The following is a 25,647-nucleotide window of genomic DNA, read 5'->3' on the forward strand; positions in this document are numbered from 1 at the left end:
CCGAAAATTTACTAAAACTTGGGCGAAAATTCTATAACATTTTAGCTAAATTAGACCTTTAATAGAATAAATGTTACACAACCAGTTATGTCATCGCAAGCAAAACCTTGAGTAAATTTTCTTCAAATTGTTAGAGTGTATGGATGGAGGTCTTCCAGCGTATGCTCTCAGATTTTGAGCAAATTAGTGTCCAACGATTAATTTGTTACATATCCAAAGAATTAATATTATTTACGTACGTATTTTTTAATCGTAAGGTATCAAAGCCTAAATTTAGAAATTTCCAATTTCAAATTGGTGTCAATCGATGGCAAATTTGATTAGTATGAAATTTGCGAAAGGCACGATCTCCCAATTGGCACGTTTGGCCGAGATATTTGCATCATCCGAAGAGAGAAAACGTCCAGTAAATTTGACAAATTTTACACTTTCCAAATTTACTGCGTGTTTTCTCCTCTTCGGATGCAAATATCTCGGCCAAACGTGCCAATTGGGAGATCGTGCCTTTCGCAAATTTCATACTAATCAAATTTATCATCGATTGACAAGTTTTCCCAAAATCGGAGAGTAACCGCTGGGAGACCTTCATTTTAAGTTCATATTTCTCATACCTTGACACACGGAATGTTGATAACAGTAAATATCCGATTCACTTAACACACAAAGTTCTCCCACTTTAAGGACACACCGACCCCCGTATGCGTCAAACCTTGAAATGTACGCCATTGTCGAATTACATCGACACATGTTATCAATGCAGTGAAGAAGTTCTCTCGGATGGCAATGGTCGACCGGCTGCGTATCTTGGGGGGAACAGTAGGTCCCATATTCTCCGTAGGAATGCGCCCTTCCTGCTAAAACTAAAACTATGAAGACCTCAATTTTGCGAAACATCGTGATCAATTTGCAGTTTAGTGAAATACTGAACTGTTTTTTGGACATTTATACTGTCGTAGCGTGGTGACGCTGGTATTCAGTGGTGGCGGAGGTAGGGGGACATTGTCCCCCCAGAAATTTAGCAAAATCGTATCTTGCCCATGTTAATAAGTCCCTCCTTTTCCTACCCCATAATGCTAATGTCCCCACATGTCCCCCCAACTTCCGCCGTCATTGCTGGTATTGATAACAGCCTGCGTATGTAAGTTGACTCAAATTTGATTAGCAGATTGTGCACAACATTATTTTCTATGCGGATGCATTGAGTGACAGTGACATTTATATCATGGATGTATGTCACACTAATTAGTTTTTTGATAACGTACCCTTATCGCAGCCCTACCAGCACAACCTGTGCGGTTCCGGTACATGTTGCCAGTGCCGATTTTGTGCCGATGTGCCCCATTTCTCGGTACCGATTGTGTAACGATTTCGTGCTGGCACAGGGAAATCGGTACCTTACCGGCACAGTTTTGGTACAGGTGGAACCGTACATATGTACCGATACCATTTTTGTACAGTTTTGCCGGAACAGTCCCGGTACCCAAAATTTGTAGCTAAACTGTGCCGGCAAGGTACCGATTTCCCTGTACCAGCACGAAATCGTTACACAATCGGTACCGAGAAATGGGGCACATCGGCACAAAATCGGCACTGGCAATGTGCTAGTAGGGAGGAAACGTGGTACATGGAATGGTTATCATGTATCCGGAGTAAATTAAACCAATTTTCAGAAGAAATCGCCTTGAAATTTTGCATGCATGTAGAACGCGCAAAATTACAAGGGAACGTGGAAGATAAGGAAAATGTGTTGGAAAATAGAAATAAAAGTCTGGGCTTACGTACTCATCATTGTTGTCCGTCTGTCTGTCTATCTATCAATTACGCTCATAAAACTTATCAAATCGAGTTGAAATTTTATACACACATGAATTAATTAAGTGTCCAAGTTCGAACATGAGCAAAATGTTTGCTCTAACTCGGGCTAAATACGGCTGTAATGTGTGTTTTTTTCTATCCGTAACGTTCAACAACTAAGCACCTTCCACCGACAGTAATTTTCGCTCAATGCAAATTCAACATCTCTTTCTTTTCGATTAGAAATTGGCAACAAGTTTGAATCTCCGCGAAATTATTTTTAAAACTTCCATTCCATCTTCTTCCGTGAAGATTTTATTACATACTTATTTCAAGTTTAGCAAAAAGTCCATATGCATTATTGTCATGTATCACATTCAGTGGCCGCAGAAGCTGAGGGGGGCATCTGGGGACATTAACAGGGTAGGATAGGGGGCAGGGATTTATATACGATGGGGACATCGAACAACCGAGGGGTCATTGTCCCTCTGTCCCACGCTATCGCGGCCACTGTATCATGTACATACATTTGAACAGCCTGAATTCTCTCAGTGGCCGCGGAACCCGTAGGGGGCATCTGGGGACATTAGCATTTTAGGATGGGGGGAGGGAGGGGTTTATATAAGATGGGGAGATGATGCGGACACCGAACAACCGTGGGGACATTGCCCCTCTGTTCCCCCCCCCAGCTTCCGCGGCCACTGATGACACTGTATTTTCAGCATGAATCGGTACCCTGCAGGGGACGAAGTAAACGACCAGCAAAAAAATTTGAGCCAACTCCAACCAAAATATGAATACGAACCAGTTCAATAATCAATTCATACCAAAATGTCAGATTTTATCCTCTTCATAAAGTTTGACACAACAAGATGTCACTTTATGCAAATTTATGCAACAACTGACTGCAACTCTTCCCAACTTTCTTCTTACCTCTCGATGCAAATGCATTTCTTAAAGAAAACTTGTCTAGAAATAAACTTTCAAAATATGTGTTTAAACTTTCATGGCTGAGTGACTATTCCAAAAATTTATTTATTTCCGAAAAAAATCGTTTCATAATATAACAAATCTGATTTTAATAGGCGATGGTAAAAACATTGAAATTATAAGACTTCAAAATTTTAATAGGCGGGAATAGCGGCGACGTATGAAAAATATGAATATGAAAAATATTCAAGGGATTTCAAGCAGTGATTTCAAAATCTGTTCCGAAAATTTTGACCCAACTCAAGTTACAGAAATTTTAAAAATGTTGGTTTGCTAACTGTCTATTAATTTGTGCTGAAACGAATTAATGTTATGAAAAATATGTAACAAAAAATAACAAAATATAATTTTTTTTTAATTTGAAGATCAGATCACAGTTTTATTCAGAATATGGTAATAAAAATTTGGAAATATTAATTTGCGCTGAAACGAATGAATGTTATGAAAATAGGGGAAATAAATAGCAAGAAAACTGAATTTTGTAAAGGTTCAGACCAGATCACTGCTTTATTGACAAGATGGTTCAAAAAATTTGGAAATATAACACTTTCAAAATTTTAATAGTAGGCTGGGACAGCAGCGTAGGCTGGGGCGGCGTAGGCCAATCCAGCGGTGGATCCGTATCGTCGGATTCCGGTGGAGGCGGAGGAGGCGAAAGCGTTGTGAAAGTTGGGGCCGCTCACACCGGAAGTGTACAAAAGCTGGGCGGACGCCACGGCGATGAGGGCGAGAACGACAAGGACCTGTGAAAAAAAAATGGCAAAAATCAAATTATTATACAAGAAACTTTAAAATTCTGATAAAATTCAATCAATTTAGTAACGTATCGAAATAAGCTTTTGGAAAACTTACGAGTTTCATCATCTTGAAGGCGTTGATTTTCTGAAGAAATTCAAATAGTTGTTTATAAAAGAGGAGTTGGAATGCTTATGATGCTGAGGAACAATTCCAGTCTGGCTTTTATACAAGATCAAGATATGTAACAAGTTTTAAGGTGCATGTAAATAATGTAATCATTTCATTTACTGGACACATTTGCTCACAAATGATCCCGTTACTCAGGTAAGAAGAGGACGAGGAAAAGTTAGACAAGTTTGCATGCAATACACACATTTTTCATTAATCAACACACACATTCCTCTAAATAAACTCAATGCACAGACACAGAGACTCAGGACAATAAAAAAGTTCAAGGACGCTACAAAAGTGCGTTCCTTCAGTCAGTTTGCATAATGGTGCTTTAACTGTGTAAAGATTGGGAAGCCTTAACTGTGAAATGATTTAGGAGTAAGAGGTAATTTTTTTGTGGCATGTTTTACATACAACACGACAAAGCTATGCACGTATGTACTAATTTGTCTGTTGTGCTTGTAAGGCGTGTCTCTTGCCCCCACCTTTCTGATGATCATCACTTAAACCAAACTCACTCACGATCAGGCAAACAAAGGTATTCTCTAATTGGGAACAAATTGATGACGTCGTTCCATTCTTAAGGAGTAATTCATTACATGAAATTCATGACGTAGTTGGTTCATAAATACTCCTGGTCGTTCGTTCTTCGTGTATACTTATTTTATTTTAAGTAGTGCTCCTCACAAAGAAAGTTTTTTGGATGCAAATTTTATATGTACCAAATTATTTCCTACACTTTTCCTAGTTGAGAAAAATGGTATAAATATCGTGCCCAAGTTTTGACCAGGCACACAAACATTTTCATACCTTCTCTGAAATCATCTCAATTCGTGTTAAACACACCAAACCAAAACTTCGCCATGTTCCGATTCGTAAGTCCAAATTTGAGTTAGGAATTTTTCAAAATTTTGTAAAGCATCTGAATCTTTTAATAATTTAATTTTCTCCAATTTTTGTCCAGGTCCTTGTCGTTCTTGCCCTCGTCGCCGTGGCGTCCGCCCAGCTTTTGTACACTTCCGGTGTGAGCGGCCCCAACTTTCACAACGCGTTCGCCTCCTCCGCCTCCACCGGAATTCGACGATACGGATCCACCGCTGGATTGGCCTACGCCGCTCCAGCTTACGCCGCTGTCCCAGCCTACTATTAAAATTTTGAAGTTGTTATATTTCCAATTTTTTTTACCATCTTCTGAATAAACCTTGATTTGACTGAACCTTTAAAAATTTGTGTTTCTTGATATTTATTAACCTATTTCTCATATACCATTTATTCAATTCGACACACATTTTTCAATACGCTGTTAGAAATCTGGTAGAATCAGATATACACTCCGTTTTGTTACATATTTGGTAATAACTCCCTATCCAATTTGTACTTGTTTGTTTCTCAGGGATAATTTTTTCATTGCCACAACATTACAAAACGGTAATGCCTGTTGTTATTACCAATGCCGGAAATATGCTTAGGGCAGTAATGATTTAATACCCGTTTTCCAAGAGTGTATATTTTTTTACCCGGCGTACTAATAAAATTTTGAAGTGGTACATTTCTTAAAATTTCTGAATAACGAATTGAATTCTTCTCATTTATGTGTATACCCACTTACTTTTTTCATATTAATTATTGATTCGTTTTACAGTATAACGAGTAATTTTATTAAGAACTATTGCATATTTTGGGTCGAATGTTGTTATTATGAAATTTAGTAGAATAATGTCAAATATGAACATTTTCGAAAAGCATAACGACTAAGTTTTAGAATGACTGCATGAAAATAAAAATTCAGACGAAATTGTTTCTCAAAATTTTTACCTGAAGACTAAAGTCTAATTTGTAATACGTTGAAAATTCTGAAATCGGCGAAATAAAGTGCCAAAATTAAGGAAATTTTGATTAAAGTTGTAAAATTAACGTTGCGTAATCTTAAATATTTCTGAATTTTATTTTTATTTATGTATATGTCACGTATTAAATAAGGTCACACACAAATGTAAAATGGAAAATTGAACCAATTCATGCATTTATTTTAATTTTCAATTATTTTCATTTTCAATTATTTTCATTTTTGTTTTCCAATGTTTTCTCATTTCAGAAATATCAGGAAATTAATTGTAATCTTGGCACGAAAATGCACAACCCGGTCGCCATTTCTGATTTTATACTCAATTAAAATTTACGTACCGAATTCGAGGTTTCACCGTTCGAACTTGGACATTTCAATTTTTGGAGATTATAAGTTCAAAATTATTTACTTGTTGAGTTGTACTCATGCCGATGCCGGGGTGCATTTATGGCATGCCCAATTAGCCATATTTAGCACTCATCTTGAAAATAAGGCATTTCGGGCATTTTGAATTGATAAGTAAAGACTTTCAAAAATTGTATGTTGCATTTAACTAAAATAATGATGAAATATAACTACACAAATTTATTCTTCGCAAACTTGCGGCGTGAAACTCTCTGGATTTTACACATCTGCGCAAGTTCCGCGTTAAGTGTTGTTTCTGAAGAGAAGTGGTCAAAAAATAATTTTGGCTGAACAGTGGCCGCGGAAGCGTGAGGACAGGGGGGCAATGTCCCCACGGTATTTTGATGTCCGCATCATCTGCCCATGCTATGTAAACCCCTGCCTCCCCTATCCTATACAATGTTATGTCCCCAGAAGTTCCAACAGCTTCCGCGGCCACTGTGGCTGAACATGGTTTACGCTCCCATTCTCAGTGAGCTTAATTTATAAAGTAAACTAACATCCGATAGATTATCAACTTCTAAACATGATGCATTCTCTAATCATTTCAGTTCATGAAAATTATCGTTTCTCACATAAAAATAGAGTGCAGTGTCATTTTATTTCGACAACAAATTAAAACGCAAAAATATAGAATCGTGAAAAATTTACAAGATACAAAAATCCAGGAAAGCTTGAGATTTAACAAATGACTAAAAATGAATTAACAAATTTCTACAGAATTTACAAAAAAATTTCCATCAAAATTTTAATAGTAGGCTGGAATAGCGGCGTAAGCTGGAGCGGCGTAGGCCAATCCAGCGGTGGATCCGTATCGTCGGATTCCGGTGGAGGCGGAGGAGGCGAAAGCGTTGTGAAAGTTGGGGCCGCTCACACCGGAAGTGTACAAAAGCTGGGCGGATGCCACGGCGATGAGGGCAAGAACGACAAGGACCTGTTCAAAAAATTGCAAAAATCAAATTATTATACAAGTTTAAAATTCTGAGACTTTACAAAAATTATGCAAAATCAGTAACTCGATTTTCTTCAGAAATAAGAAATCAATTTTCATAAACTTTCATGCAATTATGATACTGCACAAAAATTGCGAGGCAAGCAAAAATAAATTTTTCTCAGAAAGTATAAATTATAAAGAAATTTTAAACTGCTGATACTTTACAAAAATCCGTAGCTCAATTTTGATTGAAATAATAAATTCATTTTAACAAACTTTATAACTCTTTACAAAAATTCTTAACAAATCAATAACTCAATTTTGCTCGAAATTAGATAGAAATATGCAATTCTCAGAAACTTACGAGTTTCATCATTTTGAGTTTCTTCTTCCACAAAATTTACTAGAATTGGAATCAAACTGAGATTGGAGACTGGATACCAATTCACCTCCCCAAACCAAGTTTATATAGTCCCTCGCCAACAATTAAGTGTAAAAAACCCGGTAGTTTATTAACTCTCTCACGACGTCATAAAGTCAGAAATTATCACCACACCACACGGCATGTCTTCCTCCTTCTTTAATTCGTACTTAAAATAGTAATAATTTGTAAGGAAAACGTAATTACTCTTTATCACACAAAAAATAAGCATCTGCTCTGGACAAGAGTATCTTTTATATCATTACAAAACCAAAATCATATCATAACAGGATCGCCCATTGTTATGTCATTAATTGGCTTGGGGCAGGTAATACTGATGAATATGCATGTACATACACACGTGAGTATTGTAGGCACTCCTTTGTCCTGATTTGACCACATTATTAGCCTGCTCAGCACTTATGTATGTATTCTTTTTGAGTCACGACTTACCTCTCGAAGTAATCTGCAACTAGCCAAACAATGGATTGGCGTGAGAGCGAGTGAGCACTCCATTTTTTTGTTAAGGGAGATCATAAACTCTGCCTAACTGTAAATGAATCCACTTCTTTTCCAGATGTGGAAGATGGGCGCAAGAGTAGTCTTAAGTACATACGTACGTATCCACTCCAATAAATAAATGGTTACATACCTACACGCCAAATTAATACATCTCAAGCAAAATTGTACAGTTACGCCCAAACAAAGGTCGTGTTTTAGTAGGTGATGAATCCAAAAGTGAATGCCAAGGTCAGTTCTGGTATAGCATTTCTTAGCTATAATACCGCTATGATATGCATCCCTAAATATGTACATATATGTAGTAATACTTGCTGAGTATTGTTATAAATATGCCAAAATGTGCAGAATTGGGGCAACTTGCAACTTTAGAGGTAGAAATGGATGTTATTTTTTATCTTATCGTACATAGAAATAATTGTACCCTGTATGTCGAGAGAGTGATTGAGTGATGGGTAATTACTTATTTCTGCCACGCGGAGTATGTAGATAATTACGCTCTGCTTTGTTTCTATGCATATCTGGACAGAATTTTTGCACTTTTCGCGAGTAAAATGTAACATACATAATTTGCTTGCACGTGAATATAGAAATTACTATATACGTTTGAGAGTTACTAAATACCTTAAAATACTTATATCACGAGCAGGCACGTGGAGTAGATTACAAATACGTTCTGCTTTGTTGATATGTATCTGGACAGAATTTTTGCACTTTTCGTGAGTAAAATGTTACAAATTTGAATGAGTACAGAAATATTACATTTACATGTATGTGAGAGTAACTACCTTAAAATACCACGTGCGAGTAGGCAATGTATGTAGTCACCCTTCCGTGTTTCTTGGGGAAGCGTGTATGAATTTATGTTACATAAAAATTGCATATATGTAAATAGTGATAAAACTAATTAGCCCTTGATTTAAAGCCAATTCCATTTTTTTCGGGTGATTCGTATGAAGTAAAATTCCTAAAACATTATTTACAGGTAAGTACGTACGTATAATTCTCAAAACGTAAAGTTCGTAAAACATTTCATAAAATTCGTCCAACGTATTTAATTTACACATAATTTTCAAAACGTAACGTTCGTATAATGTATAAATAATTGATCAAATTCCCAAAATTTCTATGATTCGTAAGACATAAAATTTGTCAAATTTATTTAATTCGTAAAACGTAAAATTTATAAAATTCATAAAGCATTCGTAAACGCAGAAAATTCCGAAATTTTTCTCCAACGCTGATGCAGTTACCTCTCAAAATGTAACGCTCGTATACAAAAACATAAAATTCTCAAAATTCGCAAAAAAACGTAAACCCAGAAAATTTCTAAATTTTTCCCTAATCCGAACTTGTCCAAAGGTAAACTTCGCAAAAGTAAAATTCACAAAATTCGAAAAACATCAAACGCTCCCCCAGAAAATTTCTAAAATTTTCCCCCACTCAAACCGAACCATACTTCCCCCCCTTATAAATATATATCAAAATCCTCCCCATTTTACCAGGTGGCCTTTCACTCACAATTTCATCCCACTGTTCAAAACCTTAGAATTGTACTTCTGTACAAGTCCGCCGACAACTTTACCAGAGTGAAAGTGGATCAGAGAATCCCGGCATTTTTCATGCTTTCACTCACAGATTTACTTCTCCGTCGTGCCCTTTGTTTGCTCTGCAGCAGATCTATTTTCCTTCTTCTCCGTCCTGGAGACGACACGCACGCTGGAAACAGTCCACAGTTTAATCATGCTTTCTTCTCCTTCCTCTTCCGACAATATATTTCTGCCCGTGCCAAGCCTTCCTGTGTACATAGAGCAGTTTGATGGAATGCTAGCCATACCCAATTTTCTGATTTTTATCCCGAAAATTGAAGATTTTTCATTTATTGGCACACATTTTCGACGCGGTTTTGTTGTTACATTTTTGCACGGAAATCATACCTCTGAAGATTGAATGGCCACACTCAAATTGGCAATTTTCGTTGGAATTTCATTCTATTGAAGATTTTTCATTTACATATTTGGCATAACACATTTTTAATTCGGTTTTGATTGTAAGTTTTTATGTTTTGTCCGAAATACTGAATTTGTTCCGTATAATTGAAGATTAATAATGTATTTCGTATAATTTATTTCGTATACGTTTAACGACCGTTTGTAATTTCAATTTTTGTAATATACAAATGCAACTAAAAATTATGATGCCAAGCACGACTTGTGCATAATTCTCACAACTGGATACTTACATACTTTACGTAATCATGTACATATTATTGTAAAATGTGATTTACACCGAAATTATGAGCAACTTAAATTAAGAGCAACACCACGCCAATACTTCGCTGACAATATGGAGTTTAATTTTGCCATTTTTAAAGTACACGTCTCCCGTTACGATCTTACATATTGCTTCGTAATTTGAGAGCTTGTAACTGTTTGAAACTTTATCATGTACTCGTACAGTCAAAATAAGGTAGTAATGAATCATTACCATGCGGAGTCACTATGTGTCTCTACCACGTCAGTTATTATTTGTCGTAAAAATGGTAATAATAAATTCAGGGAAATTTAAATTTAATACATAATGGTATTCACTTCCTTAATATTTGGTAATGAATTTGAATTTCCCTGAACTTATTATGACCATTTCTACGACAAATCGTAACCGACGTAGTAGAGACACATAGTGATTCCGCATGGTAATGATTCATTACTACCTTATTTTGAGTGTAAGTAAACCGTTATGGTTCACTCCTTCCTGGAAAACTGGTCTTAAATCATTACTGACCCGAGTACATATATTACTCTAACTGGTAAAACAATGGCCATTACCGATTAGTATGCATGTGGTATTGTGGATATGAAAAATTTACCCCTCAGAAACAAACTACTACCAACGCCGGTAGGAAGTTATCACCAAAATCAATACCAGTACGGTGTATGTAAATACTGATGACTCTACCAGACTTTTAAGAATTTATGTGACTTAAGTCCACCAAATCTGTCGAATTTATTACGTAAAAGTCATAACTAATACTTGTCCTTTTTGAAAAATTGAAGTTTTGTTATGTAACCGGTTAAATAATGTAAAATTTTCTTATCCTCCTCAACCGACCGATGGTCTAATCACGCTTGCGAAAATAAGGCGTACACCACAATACCATAATAATTGGCTATTTTCTCCCCTTCTCTTTCGCTTTTGCTTTCTCTTTTTCTCCACCATCAAAATCAATCAATTTCCAATCTCTCTTCAAATTTCGACCTTCTCCTCTTCTCTTCTCCATCATCATCATCATCTTCATTCGACGAATTCCTCGTCCCAAAATCTCCAAGCAAGTTAAGTCTAACGGAATAAAACTTAACTGACTCAATCCGCTGCTGCATTTTACTTTTACTTTTACTTTACTTACAAAGTCCGTCTGGTGGATTGGATACTTTGCTGGGAAGGGGTCAAACCCCTTTATGAGATCGTTATGTCTGTCCGTCTCTCTGTCCGGCGATGAGATAAAGACTTGACATTTTGAAATTAGTTCCTAACGACAAGAGAAAGACCTCATTAGAATTTGAGCATCATATTTCACATCCTTTAAGGTCTAAAAAGGTCAAAAAAGGTCACGTACAGTCGATGGAACAAGTATTGGCAACACCCACGCAAGCTAAATAAAATTGGCTATAACTTTGGCATGCATTATCAAATTAGCATGAAAATTTGTACGCATTTAGTTAATTTAATGTTGTTTTCGATTATAATCATGTTTTACTGCTCAAAATTATATTAACGCAGTTTTTAAATAATTTGCTGGAAAATTTGCAAAATTAACCCGCAAAAAGTATTGGCACCCTCTAACTTAAAAAATTATAGAGCAACGAAACGCCAATTTTACTGCGACAAAGTGCTTCTAGTATTGCGTGGCACCTCCCCTCGACCCAATAAGAGCAGAAATAGGTCGTGGAATTTATTCGACAAGGTTCTTTATAACGTTTTTTTATATGGTTGGCCACACTTGTTTCGAACTTTTGACAAGCTCGTTTTTCGTCGAGTGGTTTCCTACCGGTCTCTCTTTTCGCAGCCCAAACAATCAGAATGACATCAGGAGACTGTGCAGCCAACGAAAGAAGCGTAACCTTTTCGATCTCCAAAAACTTGCATCGTTAATTGGGGTAGCTGTTTTGAGTCACTGCATTTTTGGAATATAAAATTCCTCCTCAGGTCAGGTTTTTATCAAATAATTTCAAATTATCGTTTGGAATGATTAATTAGACCTCCCTGGTCATGATTTTGTCGATAATGACCAGATAAACACGCCGCCACCTAGTCATTTAACCCCAAACCATAATCGATCCTCCTATGTGTTAAACTGCCATACGAACGTTTTCGTATTTCTGAGCCTTTTATGGCATCCGCCAGACTTGAACCAATTAATGAGCTCCTAATAAGTAAAATATGCCTATGTCAGACCAGTAGACTTTATTTCATTCATTGGAAGTCAATTGAGGCTTATATTTAGCCCATTCCAATTTATTGAGGTGGTTCGCTTTGGGGACTCTCTCGTCGGTCGGGCTACTGGAGCCTGAAACCCCAAGGCATAATTTTTTAGTGAACACCAAATTGAATGATATGTTTGCCCCACAGTTGGTACTGCAATTCAACATGGATTTGGGGGCTAAAATCTTCCCATCTCGAGTGATTTGTTGCTTGATTCATCAGTAGATTTTGGGCGTAGGTGACCTTTTTCCTCCGCATCGTCGAAAAGTAGAAACTGAGATCTTCATTTTATATTTCTTTGCTACGTTTTCAATAGTGAATATGGAAAAGTATGTTTTCTCTTTGATTTTTCGATAACAAAGCATTTTTATGGAAGAGGCATGAATATTTCTCGCCGCGACAAATACAGCTGGTTTAGTGCCGCCATTTTGGCTCCAGACAACACAACTGTAGACTTAAAATGTCGCTAACGTTATATTTTGTCACCTAATTACCTTACGTAAGGAAATGTGGAAGATGGTTAAGAAAATTGTGTCGAGTAACTAATTTAGCCACATCCCAGTAAACAATTCGATGGTCGAAATCTCTGCGAACACAGCGAATTGAGAGCGAATTCGCTGCATCGAAGATTCGCCACGATTTCGAGGACTACTTCACGTAGAACTCTGCCCGAAATCGCAGCGAAATAAGTAACAGCGAAAGACCTACGAACTTTCGCTACGAATTCGTGAAGAAAAATTCGCTGTATTTTCGATGAGAGAAAAAGCTCCTCGAATTCGGAGCGAATTCTCAGCGACTTCCGAGCAACAATTAAGTCAACCAATCGAGCAGCGATTTCTTAGCGAAATCACAACGACTTCGCTTCGCCTCCAGCATCAGAATTATACGGGCGAGAGAACGTGTCTTACAATGTATACGGATTAATTCTGGCGGCAGACGTAAAAAATCACGGATCGTTAGGCCAGTTCAGCGCATTTAGTTTTGAGAATTACATCGGGCAAATTAAAGTTTAATTAAAAGTTCAAAGTTTCCTCTCCATCATAAAAGACTATCCGAACAAAATTTTATTTTAGAAACTTCAAATTCCGCGAGTAACATTTCTGCAAGTTTAAATTACCATGCTAAAGAAATTAACTTAAAAAAATGCAAAATCAGTGTAAAGTTAACCAATAATATTGTGCTCCTTAAATGTGAAAAAATCTTGGTCGTTAGCAAAATTGTGAACGAATCAGATGCAATATATCTTACTGGAAATTGTGCCCTCTCCCAGAAAATATTTTGAGTATCCTTATGACTCCAATTATGTTTTAGTTTTCAGAGTGAACTTAAAGAAATTAGACGCCATTGAACTTTGCGTCCCAATTTCCGAAGTGGCCCATAAATGTGTGTGTGTTCCCCTCAGTAAAATTCGGAGATTTGTAGTATTCCCATTAATTCACTCGGATTGAAAATGGACCAGTCAAATTCAACCCATGCCATTGTCCACTTTCCTTCCGACGACACGGTGGAAATTGTTCCAACGAGCTGGCTGAACTACCAGGCGACACATTGCCAGTTTCCACCAACAGGAGAGAAAGGGGTGAAGAAAATAAAAAAGAGAAGCGGTGCACCATTAAATCACTGGGCAGTATATGAAGCAGCGGTACTGAAATATTTTGGCAAGTATAGCTTAAACTTAATTTTACACGCTAGTTTGGTAATTACTCTCCTCGATTAAAACACGAATACGTTGCAGAGTCCTACGAGGCAACAGCAGCGGAGAAACTTCCAAGGGCGATAACTTGCAACAAGTTAAGTGATTCTGAGATCCACAGCGGCACTAGAAGTAAAATGTCCTCGTCCACGCTGCCAGCTATTTTATCAGTTCCCCCAACTACTAATCTTCCATAAATTATTTCGGCGTTGGGACAAGACAATGATAACGAAGGGACGACCTACTGGATATGATGGCAATTTAATCTTGGTGTCGCCAGAAGGACAGACCCAAGGCATCACACCGAGTACTACAAATAGTATCCCTGGTAGTAATAATAGTATTAAATACTGCACGGCTAAGAATTTTAAGCTTTATGATTGATAATCAAGGCTTTTGTAATATATATTCTGTGCACTATTGTAGAAATTATGAGAGAAATTTTGGCTCAACGGTGACCCAAAATGAACACGGACGTCGGCTGAATAACATCCTTAATTTGCTGAACACTCGCGGCAACGACCTCCCTGAAATAGAAGATCTATTATTTTCATTCCCTGAGCAATTTTTTCCTCTTCGGACCCTGGCTACCCTGGATAGTTTGGTATTTACTTGAACTATGTATTTGTTATTTCTTTAATCTCCAAAAGTTCAAAGTTGTAATTTTTTTATTTCCATACAGAATAATGTGTTTTTGGGATGTGGAGGAGATAACTTAGAAGAGTGCTTGGAATTAATGGCAAGATACTTATGTTCGGATGAATTACTTTCGCGACCCAGTTACCAGGGACGAAGTGGGAAAAATCATTTTTAATTTATCCTCAACTTAATCAAGCTATATTTGGTAAATCCTTGTTTCAGTATTTATGTTCATGTATGTAAGAAACCTTAATCGGGACAATTGTGTATTTCAGAAAGTCTATCAACTAAAGCTTGTGCCATGCCTTTTACAAGAAAATCTATTGATGAAGCCTTCCCAAAAATTTTGAAGAGGGCAGCTGATAGATATATGAAGAAAATGTAAGTGATTCTCATTAAGCAGAGAGCATGGTGAAAAATGTGTTGATAAATTATACTAAATGTGTTTTTTCCTATTAATAGGAAAGCTGCGCCCAGCTTCACACCTTCACAGCCCGAGAATACAACAGTTGGACAGTGACACTCCTTAAAAATAACTATTTCAATAACTATTTCAATGTGATACTTAAGTGTGTTCTCCTGGTGTTACCATTAATAAATATATTTTAAATTGGCCATAAAAAATGTGTAACGAGAAATTCGTAACGGGTTAGCAGCGAGATCGCATCGAATTCATGACGAAACCTCGCCTCGAAATCGCAACGAGGAGCGCGGAGTCGTCGCGTAAGTCGCGAATTCGCTGCTCTTTCGCAAAGAGTCGGCGGTCATGTAGCTCTATTTTCGACGTCGATTCGCTAGCGATTCGCAACGACTCGCTGTTGAATTTCGTTGCGAAGTCGCAAAGAGTCGTGTTTTTGTCTCCTGGGATGTTGCCAATACTTTTTGCAGGTTCGTACCTGACTAGTTAGGGTCAAAATTTGGATTGCGTTATGTTTACTAGATTTAAATCGGAAACACGATTATAATCGAACACTACATTAGATTTATCAAATGTGTTCAAAGTTTCATGCCAATTTGATAACGCATGCCAAAGTTATAACCAATTTTATTTAGCTTGCGTGGGTGTTGCCAATACTTTTTCCATTGACTGTAAGAGCCAAATTATATGTCAGTTGAGCTGGAAATTTAACCCCGAATTGAGTCGTGACCTCCGTCTTGACCTCAAAATTTACAAATAGATCGCAAAAATTTCACGAAATTTTAATTTGGATACAAATGTCAAAGACATGTCCGACATCTCAATTTTAAGATTTTAAACACTGGACACGAATATGATACCAATTTTGACCTACATAACAGCTCAGTGACTTTTGAAAACCAGCTCAAAGGTTACAAAGGTCTAACATACGTCAGACGTCTCAATTTTAACAGATTTTAACCAGGCAAAAACAATACGACATTCATTTTGACGTACTACTTTCACCCTTTTGTTCCCTGCGTTTTGCCGATTTGTTGTCTACTGTAAATACAGTTTGGTCTGGGACGAGGACTGGGAATCCGGCAGATTCTCAATTGCAATCCCGTCTAGTGAAGCGTAAACATGAGCTCTTCACTCACTCAGTCACTCACTCAGTCGCTTACAAAATAAAAGACGCGAATTCAGTCTGCTTTCTCTCTCGCTCCGTTCCATCAACTTCTCGAGCAGATATTTTCTTTTCACCATTTCACTGTTTTCACTCGGCTTTGGCTTTACTTGCTTTGGTGGCTCGTCCTTGTTCCCTTTTCTCTGTTTTATCTACCACCAGACGAGGAGAGGAAGAGTGGGGTGCGAGAAGGTTTGAGAATTTTTTGAGCAGGATTTACCCGATAAACGAGTTATGGTGTGGTACACGAACGGTGAAATGGCCATGGTTTGTCCACTGCCGGCAAATAAATCTGAGGTAGTCATCACATCCTAAAGATAACCAATTTCTGAAAAATAATTTGTTTGTACAGGAAACCGTTAAAAATATTTTGCTACATAATTTCTCGGCGAATTGTCACCCAACGCGACAAATGATCTTGTAGACGAGGCTCAAATTGACCGTTGCAAGTTGTAGCCTCCATAATTTTAAGGAATCATTGACAATTTTTTTCGGAAACTATGCCCGATTAACATTTGACTTGGTGCGAACGAAACTTTTTGTCTACCTCGCCAAGTTATGGGCCAAACAATCTCACATTTCATCCCCACGCTTATTCATACCTCACAGTTCATTTCCTCACATTTCATACCCACCATTCACTTTGATAAATATGAAATTATTTGGACAAAATTAGTAGGCAGTTCCATCTTAGTTTTTAACATAAGAAAAAAACTTACGCAATAATCGAAACCTAAAATATTAAAAATAATTTATTTTTCACCTGAATAATAAAATTTATACAAATTCTTCTGTATATACTGCAGTCAGTCCAACATGGTTCTGAACACGTGCAAACAATTTTTCAAAACTTGGCTAGTGGGTAAACCGACAATTTTTTACCAAATCTCGCATACGGCGTACTTCTAACATGACCAATTTTGTGCAATGTTTCAACACGTGCTGATCGGGAAGAGGTGCGATTTCGCGAGAATTTTATAGTTTACCAGCGACAAAAATACACTAACTTGATGATGTAATTACATTGCCACCATGTAATTAAGCATCTCTGCCGTCATATTATTAAAACACCCACCCATTCGCCCACATACCCACCCACTGCGATGACCCACAACACTCCCTCCACTAAAAAAACGCGTGCAGCGTATGAATGTAACTGTCGACGAAAATCATGAAAATAATGCGTCATCTTCACTTTCTCTTTGCTTTATCTGGCTGGATTCTGCTTTCTCCTCGAAGAAGAAGAAGAAGAAGCGAGCTTATGTCTCAGGTTGAGATTGAGGAGAAAGTGGACCAATAATATCCTTGTCATTGACCACACTCTTAGAAATCCGGTGTTAAAATAATACCAAGGAAGATATTCAGGTGTGATTCTACATCGTTAAAAATCTTGTAATAACATGTGCTGGTATTGATTTGGTAATAATCTCCTACCCGATTGGTAGTAACGTGTTCCTGAGTGGTAAATTTGTCATTATCACAACATTACCGAACGGTTATTCCCGTTAATACCAGTACCGATAGAGTCACATATATACTCCGGTCGGTAATGATTTAATACCAGTTTTCCAACTACAAAAGTGTTGTTGATACCCTATAGTAATAGCTCGGTGTTAAAGGTTTATACCATATCGATAGCAAAATTTTTACCGTCCGGTAGAATTTTATTACCAAGTGGTGGCAACTTGAACCCTGAGGAATCAAATGCTGCATAGCTATACCAGATTTCCAACAGTGTACAAATCCAGTATTAACATAACACCAAGCAGTAATATATGCTACGGGGTTTACCATAAGTTTTACCTTATCGATCGGAATTTTTTACGGACCGGTATAATTTTAATACCAAGCGGTACCACCTTTAATACCGATCAACCAATAGCTGCCTGACCATACCAGATTTCTAACGGTGCAGTAGGCAATCGGAATTCGGATTATCATTCCGCCCATGAAGGAGAAAGGCCGGAAAAGCGGATCTCAATTTACTCCCGGGGTGACTTGTCAACGTCACGGATCTGGTCAGCTTCTTGGCAGCCCAGAAAGTTAAATGATGTTCGATAGATATCAAGGTCTCCTTCAACCCATTGTCGATGCTCAAATATATTTCCGTAAAAAATCTTGGGAACAACTGAAAAACGTCAAAATATCTCAGTCAGTGTCACTTTTTGACGTTTTATTGCGGAGCAAGTGTAAAATAAATCGCAAAAAAATGTTGAAACTACACAGAATTGCTACATACTTTTTTCATATCGTACTTGCAGGTCAAGCATTTGTTTGACGTATCATTGTAAAAAAAGACAAAAATCGTTAGTGTAAAAATTTCCAGAGAAATTTCAAAATTTGCTGCACATATATCCTCTAATTCTTATATCGTACAAAAAAAATATCGCAAGTGATAAAAATTCGCAAAAAATTGTAAAATTTGTTAATTGCTTATTTTCAATTTTTTAAATATAGCATACAAAAAAATTTGTTAGTCCTCCCTACTTCACAAACATATCGTATACAAAACTTAAAAACTTGGCATATTCAAAAATTGATAAAAAAATCGTTTTAGTTTTTGACACTTCATTTCATTCTGGAACATAATTTATCTATACGAAAATTTGCAACAAAAATTCTCACGAATTTCCTACCTACACAGTCTCCCTATTTTATTTATCCCAAACACATTTATTCCCTTTTAGGCGTCCCATAGTGCAAAAAATATGGCAAAAATATTCTCAAAATAGAAACTCAATTTATTTACCTATACATCCTCCCTATTTTGCAAACATATCGTACAAACAAAAATCTACAAAACTGCGCATAATTAAAAAATAGGTGAAAAACTGCTTAATTCTTAGCATTTCATTCCATTGTGGAACAAAATCTATCCAAAAATTTGCAAAAAAACTTCGCAAATTTCCCACCTATATATTCCCCCTATTTTATTTCTACCAACCACATTTATCCTTCCAGGCGTCCCACTGGTACAAAAAAATTACAAAAATAAAAACAAACGAAAAAAAAAAATACCACAAACATTCTCAAAATGGAAGCCCAATTTGGATATCATTCCATTTTACAAACATTGTGTATTAAAAATCCTAAAAACTGGAAATTGGTAATTCAAAAATAGGTAAAAAACCGTCTTGGTTTCTGACATTTCATTGCATTATGGAACGCAATCTATCTATCTCAAAATTCAAAAACAAAATTTTCACAAAAAAAAAAAAAAAAAAAAAAATCAAAAATTTTTTACCTACATATTCCCCATATTTTATTTCTCCCAAACGTATTTATTCTATTCCCGGCGTCCTACTGGTGCAAATAAATATACCACAAATACATATTCTCAAAATAGACACCCACCTCCACACAATTCCTTCCTCCCACCTGAAAATAACGCCATTTGAATTTTCACATTAAGCAGATTGGATATTTATGAGGGTGCCGTGTTTGTTAGGATAAATCCTTTCCCCGTGAAGTGAAAGGTGCCTGCCCGTCGTCCGAAGAAAACGCAACGAAACCACCCATCGAGGAAGTAATGCGGGCAGTGGAGGGAGTATCGGAGGTGGTCTGGTCATAGATCGGAAACCCTGCTGCGATTTCCAATACGGAAAATCACTCGCCTTCCTCCTCAAACTGTCGATCCGCCGTCCGAGTCACGGGTTGCTTTCACCTTACTTTACACTACTTTCTCGTCTCGTTAGCACATCATCCCCATCGACATCGATGCGAGGCACTCTTAAAAAACTGGTATTAAATCATTACTGACCGGAGTGCATGACTCTATCGGCACTGGGAATACCGTTTAGTACACTACAGCATCCGGTAAAGTCCCATATTTACTCCGTGCTGGTATTTATTTGGTAATATTCCTTACCGGATTGATTATAGTTTGATTCTGACTGGTACAGATTTCATTACTACCTAATTACTACGTCGTAACGATCGATAATACCGATGCCGGTAGAATAATATATGTACTCCATCCAGTAATAATTCGTAATAATTCAATACCAGTTTCCTAACAGTGTAATGTTGCGGTAATGGAAAATTTATCCAAGCAGAGACAAACTACTACCAATAGGGTAAGAATTTAGTACCAAATCAATACCAGAACGGGGTATATATGTGACTCACACTCTTAGAAAACTGGTATTAAATCATTGCTGACTGATAGGAGTAGATATGTATACAACTCTACCGGCACTGGTAATAATGTACATTACTGTTTAGTAATGTAGTAGTAAAAAATTTACCACGGAGAAACAAACTACTACCAATCCGGTAGAAATTTATTACCAAATCAATACCAGTACAGAAAATATATCTGACTCTACCCGATTTTTAACAGTGTACCAAAATTCGGACGGAATTGTGAGAATCGGATCGAATCTAGAAAGAGAAAAGTTACTTATGCGTGTGTAACATGATCACCAACTTTCACCGGTGGGGCAAATCCACATTTCGTTCGTGGCGTACAATTTTACTTACTTACTTTGAGCCCAAGTTACCTTTAGCCTGCGATACCACTCACAGCAACTTTCACTTGCTGGATAAAGATCAAACTCTATTTTTTCACTCCTCTCATAATCCAGTGTTTCGGGTGAAAGTAATCACCTGCATGAAATAACGGGGAAAATGTGATGGCGCAATTTCTTGCACTTTCTTGCACCGTCATTTCTTGCATTTCATGCTTTTTAGCATACCTTGTCAAAAATTTAGTTTTCATTCAAAAGTCAGTCATCCCGATTTCTGACTGAAGATTTTCATTCACATTCAATCATTTTCTTTCAAATTTATTTCATTTCACTTCATCAGACTTCATTTCTTACTATTTTTTACTTATACATTAAGCATAGGGTGAAAATGGAATGAGTGAGAAATCTTTTCATTCACAGTCACTCATCTGAAATGACGAAATCCTTCCGTCATTTTCACTCAAATCACAGGAAATTCATTTTCATTCACTATCATTCATTCACCATCATAATCAATTAAATGAATGAATGTGAACAGGTATGCTTTTTAATGCAAGAACGATGGCAAACTTGTAAGAAACGGAACCCTGTATCACATCAAACCCGTCAATGGTAAATATGGTGCTAGGGAGCAGAGGCAGCCGGACATAAGCAATTACTATGCACAGCAGCCATCAATTTGAATCTGATTAATTTCACGGCGCCTGGAGAGTCTTGTACTGCGAGTCGATTATGTATCATCATCGTCATCATCATTGAACTCGTGATGGTGGTGGTGGTGGCCGTGGTAATGATTTTGATGGCGATGGCGAGGGTGGTTTACACGCTGCATCTATTTATTAGACTATCACGGTGCATAATTTTCAATCTATTTCAATCCTGCGAACCCATCTTAAATCCAGTGCAAATTCTGTAATCTAATCGGTGCCATAAAAGTCGCGAAAATAAGCAACGCGTGAAATTTCCAAGGTGAAAGCTAGATTTCTTAATAAAAATATCAGATTTTTTAAAAACATCCGAATTTTTAAATGTTTTATTCTCTATACTTTTCAAAAATTCGAAAAACGGATTTCTCCGCATGCAGAGTAAAAATATTCAGTGGAATTCGCGGAAAATAAGCAACCCATCAATCAAATTTCCAAGGTGAAAGCTTGATTTCTTAAAAATATCAGTTTTTTTAAACCCGTCTCAATTTTTAAATACTTTATTTCCCTTACTTTTCTCATTCTCAAAAATTTAAGTCGTACAAGTCACTAAAAATAAGATTCAATATTCTAAATCGTCACGTTTCCAAATTTGGATATTTTTAAAATATTCCCTTTCGAACACGTAAATTTTTAGGCAACTTATCTCCCTTAGCTTTCTCCACTCTCAAAATTTTTTTTCAAATTTCGAAAAACCTTTTTCTCTCACCCTCCAGATAAGAAACGTACCATGTGATCACTCCCAATAATACTAACATTTAGTGAAAGTGTGCTAGTCATGAGAGAGAGAAAGTAATGTAAGGTAACGCGATACGAGATATCCAATTTCACTTCTTGCAGTTTCTCTCAAATTCCGCTTTCTCTCTTTGCTAAAGCATTTCAGCCTCAGCCTCTTCTCCCCAAAGTAGAACATCCACATCCACACCGACGATCCGGCAAACAAGTCCAGTCCAGTGCAACCGACATTTCCCGACCAGGCCTACCAGATTTGACTCACTTTCTCTCCTTTCTCCTCCAAAGAGTTCAGTCCTTGTTTTCATGCCGACTGAGAAGGTCCTCCCTTTGCGAAAGCTTCCCTCAACAAATCTCTAGCTGGCTGGGACAGCACTTTGTTCTTCGAGAAATTCTGCCTGAACTTTAATAAGTTACTGAACACACGGTGAAAGTTGATACATATTACAGGGTGAAAGTTGACACTTTTTGTTGGTGAAAGCAGACGTGAAAACTAAAAACCGTTTCTCAAAAAATAACTCCTTGCAATTTCACCGGGGTAATTTACTAAAGAACACAGTGAAAGTTAATTTAACTGAACTTTGGCAAGTTACAGGGTGAAAGTTGACACTTTTCGTAAAAAACGTGGTGAAACGTGAGACGTGAAAACTAAAAAACTTCTCAAAAAATAGCCCCTAGAAATTTCACCGGGGTAATTTGTTAAAAAACACGGTGAAAGTTGAGATAAACTGAACTTTACAGGGTGAAAGTTGACACTTTTCGTAAAAAAGTGGTGAAAGCAGCCCTAAAAACTACAAATTTTTAAAACCCTTGAACTACTTTCACCAGGGAGAAAATGAGACAAAAATTATCACCATCCTTCCAACTTTCTCTACGCTCTCTTGACCTGTCTGAATTTATTTAACGTCAAACCGGAGAAAAAACTATTAGCACTCTAACCTCGTTGAGTTCAGTGTCGTGAAAACAAAACAAGAAAAAAAATGCCGGATAATTTCCCCCTCTCGGGACTTGATCCTCTAACAAGAGACCCCATAAATATTTAATCTTGTTGACAAGTGGGCCGACTAAGTTTACAATTTACTCACACTCGACCAAAAAACAAAACCAGGAAGAGAATTCTCCCTCCTATTGTTTTTGTGGACGTTCTTATTATGCCACCGAAGCGTTGTGGTTTTCTTTACAGAATTCAATTTGCGGACAAGGTCTGAATCTTAAGTGAAAGCAGGAATAATCAAATTCGTGCAGTACATGTTTAGAGTAAAGGATGGTGGCAATTCGACTATTCATTTGACCACCGTCAGACTTACAAAGGTACGAGAAACTAATTATGGCGGATTTTTGGAATGGTTAAGGGTTTAAAAATTATAAAATGTGAAAGTGATGGGACAAACTTAATTTGTGGAAAAGGTAAGCACAAAATTTGCATTTTCTTCACGGCATACTTATCCACAGGAATTTATAGAAAACTAAAACCTGATAGTTTTTTAGTCCAGATTAGTATTTGACATACTGCAATTCTGTAAAAAACACGAAATAAAGCATGGATTCCAAGATAAAGTAGAAATATTCGGAATAAAGCATAAAAGAGAAAGCAGGCGAAATCCAACTCGTGACTAATATGAGAATTTTTCACCAGATTTTTCGTTAAGCGGTGAAAATTTTAAAAAATGTGAAAGCGATTTAACACACTTAACTCTTGTCGAAACTAAACTAACAAAATTGTCACTTTTTAACTGCACACTTATTAACAAAAATTAATAGCAGACAAAAATCTGATAGTTTTTCAATACGATACGGATTTATTCTGACGTACTGCACATAAATAAAGCCCAGATTTTCAAGGAGAAAGTAGAAGATCTCAAAGTGTAGGAAGGACCAGGAGAAAGCGGAGAAATCCAACCCTCGGGTCGCGGCGAGGAATATGAGAATTTTGTGGCTTTTGTACCAGCGTCGATCATGATTTATGAGTTGTAGCCTTTCTCTCCCACTTTCTCCACTAATGCGCCTTCTCTCTAAATTCTACGTGCAGTAATCCTTATCCCAGCGAAGGCCACTACTGTCGTATTCCTATGTCCAACCTTCTCCTTTACAAATCCTGCCAGCATGTCTTCTTTTCTTATTATTATTCTCATTCCGCCCTACTCTCGCAAAATTGCTGAGTCTCAAACTTGGCACGGAACTTGGTGGTTTGTTTCAACAAATAAATTAACTTTGTTATCATCGATGCAATAAATTGATATCGAATGAAACCTCTGCTGTCTCTACCTGTCTCAGGTAGTAGTAAAATTTGACGAATTTAATTTCAAGCACTCTTAGAAAACTGGTATTAAATCATTACCGATCGGAGTATATAAGTATCATGCGACTCTACCGGCACCGGTAATAAAGGGCATTACGGTTTAGTAATTTTGTGTTTATGAAAAATTTGTTGGTAAGAAACAAACTGCTACCAATCCGGTAGAAAAGTATTATCAAACGGACTATATATGTGACTCTACACTCTTAGAAAACTGGTATGAAATCCTTACTGTCGGGAGTGCATAGGTATATGACTCTACCAGCACTGGTAATAACGGGTATTACCGTTTAGTAATGTCATGGTAATAAAAAACTTACTACGGAGAAGAAACAAATTACTACCAAGCCTGTAGGAAAGTTTTACCAAATCAATCCCCACTTCGAAAGATATATTTCATTTTACCGGCACGGGTAAAAACGGGAATTATACTTTAGCAATCTAATGAAAAATTTACCAAGCAAACTACTACCAGTCCGGTAAGACGCTATTACCAGATTTTTAACCGTGTACTAATCAGCTTTTACGAATTTAATTTCATCCTTGAAACTAATTCCTGTGCTGCGTCATCAAACAACTTTCTCTTTTCCATAATTTTGGAAACTTTTACCAAATTAATTCTTACGAGGAGGAAGAGCGCCAGGTGACAAAAAATGAGCCGGCAGTCTCATTAGTTTTATTCTACTTTCTCACTCACTCATTCACTTTTACTTCGAGAGAAAGTCTGGTGAAGGCATTTTTGTTTTTACTTTCACATCCGGACCGCATCGCGCCAGATGTCTGCATTACTAGCACAATTAGTTAGGAAGGGACCATCAGGTATCAGGCTGGATTTCTGGATTTCTTACGCAGTGTTTCGGGTGAAAGTAGCCAGGTGCAAGAAATAAGGGGAAGAAGAAAGTGTTTTTTTACAGGTGAATATTTTGACCTGGGAGAAATGCAAGGTGAAAGAAACTACGTCCCGCAGCTTTAATTCGTATGGCACGTGGCTAGATGGGCATATTTCTTGCACTTTCTCCCAGTTCCTGGCACCTTTCATTTCTTGCATTTTCGTGCACATTTGCTACATTTCGTACATTTAAAGTTAGAAATGCTTGGTGCAAGTGCAAGAAATGCAGGTTCGTGCACTTCGCATTTCGTGCATTTTCGTGTACCTTTGCAGTGCAAAGCAAGAAATGTGACAAACCTGCAAAAAACGAAACAATAAAAAGTTACCTATTGCAAGAAATAA

General features: G+C 37.1%; 1 protein-coding gene and 3 long non-coding RNA genes across 4 annotated transcripts in view; 2 read left to right on the forward strand and 2 right to left on the reverse strand.

The window, feature by feature from the left end:
• Positions 1–3,261: 3,261 nt before the first annotated feature.
• LOC110854336 lies at positions 3,262–3,786 on the reverse strand. The gene is made up of 2 exons (XR_002548308.2): positions 3,637–3,786; positions 3,262–3,527 (listed from the first exon to the last, which is right to left on the reverse strand). It is a non-coding gene; the product is annotated as an uncharacterized LOC110854336 (long non-coding RNA).
• A 626-nt stretch (positions 3,787–4,412) lies between these two features.
• LOC110854358 lies at positions 4,413–4,919 on the forward strand. Its single transcript, XR_002548312.2, has 2 exons — positions 4,413–4,568; positions 4,658–4,919. It is a non-coding gene; the product is annotated as an uncharacterized LOC110854358 (long non-coding RNA).
• Positions 4,920–6,526: 1,607 nt separating this feature from the next.
• Positions 6,527–7,377, reverse strand: LOC110854304. Its single transcript, XR_002548302.2, has 2 exons — positions 7,243–7,377; positions 6,527–6,878 (listed from the first exon to the last, which is right to left on the reverse strand). It is a non-coding gene; the product is annotated as an uncharacterized LOC110854304 (long non-coding RNA).
• A 15,057-nt stretch (positions 7,378–22,434) lies between these two features.
• LOC110854211 (protein piccolo) overlaps positions 22,435–25,647 on the forward strand; it is a 200,524-nt gene continuing 197,311 nt past the window's right edge. The window contains exon 1 of the mRNA XM_035854739.1: positions 22,435–23,527. The gene's annotated coding sequence lies outside the window, so the exon portion shown is untranslated. The remainder of the gene's footprint in view (positions 23,528–25,647) is intronic.

The sequence above is a fragment of the Folsomia candida genome, unplaced genomic scaffold (genome assembly GCF_002217175.1).
Source record: "Folsomia candida strain VU population unplaced genomic scaffold, ASM221717v1 Fcan01_Sc009, whole genome shotgun sequence".
NCBI classification, from domain to species: domain Eukaryota; kingdom Metazoa; phylum Arthropoda; class Collembola; order Entomobryomorpha; family Isotomidae; genus Folsomia; species Folsomia candida.